General features: G+C 45.0%; 1 pseudogene; it reads left to right on the top strand.

Moving 5' to 3' along the window:
• The first annotated feature begins 4,608 nt into the window (after positions 1-4,608).
• Positions 4,609-6,854, top strand: LOC145525197 (sec1 family domain-containing protein 1 pseudogene; annotated as a pseudogene).
• The last annotated feature ends 1,692 nt before the right edge of the window (positions 6,855-8,546 follow it).

The raw sequence follows: 8,546 nt of genomic DNA, 5'->3' as shown, positions 1-8,546 counted from the left end.
GGAGTCCTCACTCAGGCTCAGTCATACGTCAGTATCATCAAAGTGTGCCTGCCATCTCACATCCCCACCTGCTTCTGCTCCAGGTGAGCAGATCCTGGTCTGACCCTCTGCATCCTTTGTCTCTCCAGATTTTGAGGTGGTGGTTTGTCTGCATCCTCATTTCTAGATGCCTCCAAGCAAAGTTGATTTTAGTTTGTTCAGCTTTCCCTGACTTTATGGATGGAAGTGAATCTCAAACTCTGTAATGTCAGAGCTGAAACCAGGAGTTTCATGTTTTAAAGAATGAAGAGAGAAAAGCAGCCAGTTCTAGAGAGAGTTAGAGTGAAGTTGCTTAGTTGTGTTCGACTCTTTGTGACCCCATAAACTGTAGCCTGCCAGGCTCCTACATCTATGGGATTTTCCAGGCAAGAATACTGGAGTGGGTTGCCATTTCCTTCTCCAGGGGATCTTCCTGACCCAGGTGTCGAACCCAGGTCTCCCACACTGCAGGCAGACTTTTTACCATCTGAGCCACCAGGAAGTACCCAGATACTTACCGTTTCTGCAGCTTCTCCTTCCCTTGTGAAGTCTTGCACTTCTTCTATTGATGGATGTTTTCACTGGATGTAGGACTCTGGTGGACTCCAGTTCTTCAAGCTCTGGAACCACTGGCTGTTCTGTTATCATCTAATTTTATGTGTTCTGATGAGAACTGTGAGGACATTCCACACAATGACACACACAGGGGAACGAGCAGTGATTGGAAAGTTCTCACAGTTATTTCAAAGTTATTTTTGTGTTTGATTTTCAGCGGTTTGATTCTGATATGTGTAAGCATGACTTTCTCCGAATTTGTCCTGTTTGGGGGCTCACTTGGTGGCTTGAATATGTAACTCTGTGTTTTGGTAAATTGGAACATGTTAGCAATTATTTTCTTCACCACACTATTCCTTTCTTTCTGGAATTCTGATGACATAAATGCTTGGTTTTTGTTTGTTTCTTTGTATTTTCCCACAGATCTCTCATCTCTGTTCAGGTTTTTCAGTATTATTCTTCTGGTTTATTAGAATGGATAGTTTTATTAATCTGTTATCAAGGCACTGATGTTTTCCTCTATAAACTTGATTCTGCCTCTGAGACCAGATAGTATTTTGTCTTTTGGTTATTGTATTTTTTAGCTCTAAATTTTCACTTGCTCCTTTTTTTATCTTCCATTTCTCATTGGAAAACTCTTTCTTTCCATTTGTTTAAAGAGTGCTCATATTTCTTCTTGGAGTGCAGTTATAACAGTTGTTTCAAAAGTTTGTATGATAATTCCAACATCTGTGTCACCTAGAGCTGGTATCTCTTAATTGGAATTCCCTCTTGCAAGGTATTGAGATGGTGCTGGTTCTTGATGGCATTTAAATTCAGATTGTAACCTGAGCTGCTTAAATATTATATGACTCTGAATCTTGTTTAAATTCTGCAGGGAAGGTTTGTTTTAGTGGACAGTTGACTTGGGGAGGTACATGCAGCAAGTCCCTGACTTTGTTGCATGGGCTGTGGTCCAATTCAGTTCCAAAGCCTCTGAAGTGCTATATGCGTCTGTCCTTGTGTGCTCTATCCATCAGTCAGTGTGGGACCTGGGCACTGGTCTACCCTGGGGACAGTGTGCTGATTAGTGTCAGAGCACATACGGTTGGGTCAGGTGAACCTAGCAGTAGTTCAGAAATGTCCATATAGTGCCCTTTCATGGTCTGCATTTTCTCTGCTCTCTCCCTGGCGTGTTATTACTCTCAGGAGCTCCCCTTTCTCATCTACCCCTCTGCACAGCTTTCTGGCTAAGAAACCTCATGCCCTACTTTTACCTGTTCTGTGTGCAAAGTGCAGACCCACTGCTGGAGGTCGTGCAACCCAGGGACACTCATTTTGTCTCCATGTGTGATATCAATGTCTCTGGGAATCCTGAGGGACCAAAAAGAGAGCTGCCCAGTGGACTTCAGGATAGTGTCAATGGACACTCTCAGAATAAGATGCTTGTCAGATCTGCATAATGTATGTGCAGTGGTCTCTGCAGTGTATCAAGTGATAGGGTAGGTCATGAAATGTCTTTTATAATATGGTCCCATTTTAGACATAAATGAGGTTAAATATATTTTGTGCATTATATGTGTGCCTTAGTTTAGACAAAGTTCTAAAAAATGGAAAAAATACAGCATTAATGCTAAAGGTGATTTGCCTGATGATAGAATGTGGATGATTGCACTCTCTTTTCTTTGAAGCCCTGTGTTTTTTGATCTCCTCTCCCTGCCATCAACATTCATCACTCACACAGCTAAACAGATGGGAAGCTTTTAAAACTTGGCTTTGTTTGCTGGCATCTTCCTCCCTGGGTGCGTGTCTGGGTAAGAAGGGCCCCTGAATCTTCCCATCTTTGTGAAATGCACGTACATTATCTCTCACTAGCAGAGCAGAGATCACAAAAATCCAATCAAAACAGCAGTTAGATGGGACACAGACATCCAAGCACAAGGAGAATCTCAGAAAGTGTCAAGAGTCTTGTCTGTGCACCAGCTTTAATGTCTCGCATTTTCATCCGCGGACTAAAACGATTTGAGCGAATAATTCCCAGTTAATTTATACTTGCTTTGAGGATACACTAATTTTCCATTTTAATTAATGATTTTATCCCCAGAGAATTATGTTTTAAAAATGTCTGCCTTTGGCAAATAGTACAACAGTTGGGCTCCCCGATTCACAGCGACTGGTGGAGGAACAGAGCAGGTTGTTCTTTGCTGGGTATGGGAGGCAGACCTGGGATGTCACCTCAGAGGGGCCTCCATAGGTCTCACAGCCCCTTGTTCACTGTTTCTGCCTTCACCTTCTTTACTGGACCTTAAGACAAATGGGATGAACTAACCATACTAAAAAGATGACATGTCGTTTGTCTGCACATGGATTCCATCTAGTTTTATTAATTTTTTATTCACCTTTTTATTCCCATTTCTCTCGTGCTGTTACGGAATCATAAAACTGTGTTTGCTTGCGTGCATGCTCAGTTGCTTCAGCTGTGTCCAACTCTTTGTGACCCCAGGGACCGTAGCCCACCAGGCTCCTCTGTCCATGGGGTTCTCCAGGCAAGAATATTGGAGTGGGTTGCTGTGCCCTCCTCCAGGGGATCTACCCCAACCCAGGGATCAAATTTGCATCTCCTGCATGGCAGGTGGATTCTTTACCACTGAGCTGCCCAGGAAGCCCCAAAACTGTTTACTAGTATCTTAAAATTTTTTTATTGAAATTTTACCTTATTTGTGTGTTTATTGAGACTCTTTTGTAAGATTTTGTTTTTAAGAAAATCCTTGAACAGTGTTTAATGACTATCATTTTTTTTAATGTGGTCTTGCAAAATGCCCACTGCTCTTTTGTGGGCTTATATATTGAAATAAACATTCATGGCATTGTGTTATGTATTTTATTCTATTTATGACACTGTAGTGTTTTACAGATTATTATGTTTTGAGCAGATGCTCGTGTTGCTAAGTGCACAGTGACTCCATTGGTTTTTTCAGCTGCATCGTGCTCAGGGGTGGGGGTGGGCGCCCACCACGTTTCCCCCCCACACCCCCAGGAAGCCTCCAACTCCCAGCCGCCACACACAAGCTCAGAGAACATCCTCTTATGTTTCCTGCATGGACCTGTGTCAGTATCTCCCCAGGCACATGCTGGAGGGCAGAGGACAGCGAGCCCCCGTTACTGCCTGCTCTCCCCACAGACCACAGGGTCCCTCACACCTGACAATTGGAGTTGTCAGGTTGGGGGAAGACCCTTGGCTGGGGAGAGATATTTCACATTACAGAAACTTCTATAAAGACATATGCAGGTTAGGGTTCAAAGTGCTTGTCTAGACTTATAGCTGACACTTCAGAGAGACAGGACATACCCAAGTCATTCCAAGTAGAATTGTCACATTTGGCAAATAAAATATGGGATGCCAGTTAAGTGTTAATTTCAGATAAATAGCAAGTAATTTTACTCTCACTATGCCCCATGGGGTTTGTTCCTAAACAAGAGGAGGATGGCACATGGATGGGGCAACCCTTGTGATACTCCTTTCAGCCCCTGAACGCAGCCGACCCTGGTGGGTGGGGTGACCACAGTGACAGGAACACTGGAAGAATATGCACCTTAGATGCACCATGAAAGCCTGCTCCTGCTGCACGTGTCTCCCTGGAAGGTTCTCTGTGAGTGGAGAATGAAGTGTGGCCTGCAGTTGGTGTGGCAGAGAAATGATGTTTTCAGTGTGGATGGATGGTTCTTGGGTGTGTGTCTGTGCAGACGAGAAGCCAGCAGAGGGGAGGCAGGTGGAGGTGAGGAAGCACAGGTCTCTGCAGGGCAAGAGGGAGGAGGCGGGAGGGGAGTGTCGGACGGCTTGGCCCAGGGAGAAGAGCAGGTCTGAGCTGGAGGCAAGTGGCAAAGGTAGGTGGAAACTTCTGTGTTGGTGGACACCTGGAGACTTGGGGAAATGCTTGCTTGGGGAGGTCATGGAAGCTCCGCCCCCTTCCCCATACCTCACCCTACACATCTCTTCCATCTGGCTGTTCCTGATTGTATCCTTTTATAATAAACCACTACTCTAGTTCTTTAAAATCAACTCTATGTGAACCAGCTTATTTAAACTTTATTTCTGCCCTTTCATAGTTTCCTTTGTTGTGCAAAAGCTTTTAAGTTTAACTAGGTCCCATTTGTTTATTTTTGCTTTTATTTCCAATATTCTGGGAGGTGGGTCATAGAGGATCCTGCTGTGGTTTATGTGGGAGAGTGTTTTGCCTATGTTTTCCTCTAGGAGTTTTGTAGTTTCTGATCTTACGTTTAGATCTTTAATCCATTTTGAGTTTATTTTTGTGTATGGTGTTAAAAAGTGTTCTAGTTTCATGCTTTCACGAGTGGTTGACCAGTTTTCCCAGCACCACTTGTTAAAGAGATTGTCTTTTCTCCATTGTATATTCTTGCCTCCTTTGTCAAAGATAAGGTGTCCATAGGGTGCGTGGATTTATCTCTGGGCTTTCTATTTTGTTCCATTGATCTATATTTCTGTCTTTGTGCCAATACCATACTGTCTTGATGACTGCGGCTTTGTAGTAGAGCCTGAAGTCAGGCAGGTTGATTCCTCCAGTTCCATTCTTCTTTCTCAAGATTGCTTTGACTATTCGAGGTTTTTTGTATTTCCATACAAATTGTGAAATTATTTGTTCTAGTTCTGTGAAAAATACCATTGGTAGCTTGATAGGGATTGCATTGAATGTATAAACTGGAATATATTGCAAATGTAGAAGTAGCAGCTATGCAGTTACCCAAGTAGCCAGCTTTTGATCAGTATCTCGATTTTATTACTTTGGAAAACGATATGCCTGTATGATGCAATCAAAAATGAGGAAATGTTTCATATTGTGCCGTTAACAGTTCAGAAATCACAAATGCGGAAATGAAAACTGTTACGAACCGGAATGTTGACAGCCTCTTCTGCTTTTCTGTTATGCTGGGTACTGTTCCTATAACCAGATAATCAACAGGAACAGCAATGGAAATGGGAGGAGTGAAAATAGATAAGAAGTTCCGGAACATCTAAGAGACGCCAGAAATGGTTTTACTGCGGGTGATGCGCTGGGAGCTGGCAGCTTCAGCTTTCAAAGCCTTCTTCACTCCTGTTGACAGAAACGTGGATCTGGGAACACTTTTACATCACATTTGGACATATCAGTCCTACACACATGATGTAGTGGATTTCCACACACACAGAGTTAACCTGGAAGAATCTTCAGGAGTGAAAAATTCCCTGGCTGGTGCTAGTTTGACCTAGAGAAAAAAACAGAAAGTCGTATGATTTAACTCCAATTGATACATTTTGGCAGAAACATAAAGGAAGTCCATTTCCAGAGGTTTGGGAATCAGTTCAGCAAGAACTAGAATCTTAGAGCGGAGCACGAGAAGATGAGGTCAAACACCTGAGAAGCACTATGGGACCAGAAGAGGAAGATGAATGGGCCACGAGGATTCTTCCTGACAACACTGCTCAGCTATCCTCAGCTTTTGGTTCTTTGCCAGAAGACCTTGGAGAGGGGAAAAAAGACTTACTGATCTCCATAAAATGTTGCCACTGCTGTCTCAGGACATGTAAAGGCAAGAAAACTGGATGTGCATTTTGAATACAAAGAAAAAATAATGAGCAAAGCTTCTCTGAGTAAATCTCTTCTAGATGTAATATCAGACTCTGATGCAGGCAATCCAGGAGATAAATGAGGCATTTCTTATCTATCATGTAAGCGCACAGCAAACAGCTTCTGAGGCTGATTTGGAGCCACACCAAAAAGCTGGAACTGATGCAGGATGCAACCTTAATCCCTTACAATATATCAAACAGTGGAAGGCTTTTGCTGGGATGGCTTCAGCTCCTGCCATCTCAGGCATTGCCAAACAAGTCCCGAACACAAGATGTGTGTGATGGTAGGAGTGACAAAGGCGGTACAGAAACAGCACAACCTGCCTGTCTTCAGGGACATGAAGTCAAACAGTGAAACCAATGACTGTAGATATTTTGATCCCAGATGCTGCCAGGCAGTGACAGCTCAGTTCTGAGGAACAAAAATCCATTCCAGGAAGCAACTGTTTTTGTGTTGGGAGAAGGCAACTACATATAATATCAGAAGCTTGTTGACAACAGAAGGGGGAAACAAGGCAAACATGTTTTATATGGCTGCTGCTGACTTTTTCATGCTGCACAGTTCGTGATGCAGCTGTCAATAATCAGCCAGGAGAAGCTCCCCAAACTGCTGTCTGTGCCTCCCCGACCCAGATCCCATCCCATCAACTGTAGTTTAAGTTACAGCTTAAGTTGATGCAGTGAGACTCTGTGCACTGCCCTCCCCCGCCCCCCACTTTGTCCTGAGGGTCTCTATTTCCTTCCTGGCAAGTCACCCTTTGATTCCTCTTCAGCTTTAATGAGTCTTCCTAACAGGTGACATGACAGAATTAATTCCTGACCTGGCATTGACGACTCCCATCTTTGATTCCTCGTATCCTCAGAACTGTTGGTGCCTTAATTCATCTTCGGTGGCTTAACAAAGGGATCACCCTGCATGCGGGCAGCTCCATGTCACACATCCCACAGCACAGGCCTCATTGGGCCAGGTAGGACCAGAGTTCAGAGCTGCTTTTTAAGGGGCTGTCATCAGGACACCAGGGGTGGGTTCACGTGCCTCACAGGCCTGTGTCGACCTCCAGCAACGGTCAAGTGGAAGGTGCTGTGATCGCTGTGGACATAAATGGTCTGTATCACATATCTGTTGTTTGGAGTCTCATTTATTCCCTCTGCTTCCTAAACAAACCCTGATTTTGCTTTGGGAAACCACACCTTCCCTATCTTGAGTTCTTATGCATGCTTGCTAAGTTGCTTTAGTCATGTCTGACTCTGTGACACCATGGACTGTAGTTCACCAGGCTCCTCAGTCCATGGGATTCTCCAGGCAAGAGTACTGAAGTGGATTGCCATGCCCTCCTCTAGGGGAACTTCCCAACCCAGGGATTGAACCCTTCTCTCCTGTGGGCTTCTACACTGCAGGCAGTTCTTTACTGCTGAGCCACCAAGGAAGCCCTGGGTTCTTATAACACCTTGGGAGTTGGTTTCTCCTCGACCCAAGCATTTTACAGTGAGATCTTCATGTTTCCCTGCAGAAAGGGTGTGATTTGGGGACAAGCATTTCCAAAGTCAGAGCATCACAGGCAATGAGACACAACCCCAGTCACCTTGCTGGGCCATTTGGGGAACAGATCAAAAGTGCATATAAATTCCCCAAATGCAAGTAAACTCTAACCTGAGTGGGGATGGGGAGGCCATTGTCACTCAGGCTGTCTCTGCTCTCAGGCAGAAGCTGAATGGCAGGTGTGCTCCTGAAGCCCCACCTCCCAGCTTAGAGCTGCAGGTCACCTGTCTAGTGGGCCCCTTTCTTACCTGGGCCAAGTGCTCTCCACATCTGGTCTTAAGCAATCTCTTTGGCTCAGCAGCTGGAAAGGCTTCAGAAAATGTCCTTGGAGAGAGAATGAGTGGAAATTGCCATGGAACTCTGAGTTAAACCCACCCAGATGCAGAGTGTCGCATGTTTACAGGGCTCCCAGTCCTTCCTGGGAGAGACCAGTGGAAACAGACTGAGTGGATGAAGGTGTTTGTGGCCCCGTGGAGTGAGAATGTGTTAATGGCCTCATCTGGGAATAACTTCGCTCCTGTGAGCACTCCATCCCCACCTGCTCAACCGTGTCTGCTGTTCTCCCATCTCTCTCACAACCAGCTCCCCTGTCTCACTGAGAACCCCCAGGAAGGCCCTCCACAGTCCTGTCCAGGATGCCCATCTGTCTATAGCTGGACAGATGTGGGACTGGGTGTGAGACACTTGGAGGGAGCACACAGATGGGAGCTCTTTGAAGTAGTGGAGGGAACCCCTGACAAAGCACCACCATTGCCTGCTACAGGGTCTGCTGACTCTGCCCATCAGTCAGAGGGTCCACGCATATTTGAATCTCCTGGTGATATTCCC

This window comes from Giraffa tippelskirchi, chromosome 11 (assembly GCF_054371585.1).
Source record: "Giraffa tippelskirchi isolate mGirTip1 chromosome 11, T2T-mGirTip1v1.2.pri, whole genome shotgun sequence".
Lineage (NCBI taxonomy): Eukaryota > Metazoa > Chordata > Mammalia > Artiodactyla > Giraffidae > Giraffa > Giraffa tippelskirchi.
Note: the sequence above shows the minus strand (reverse complement) of the source record. Positions and strands in the feature narration are given on the sequence as shown.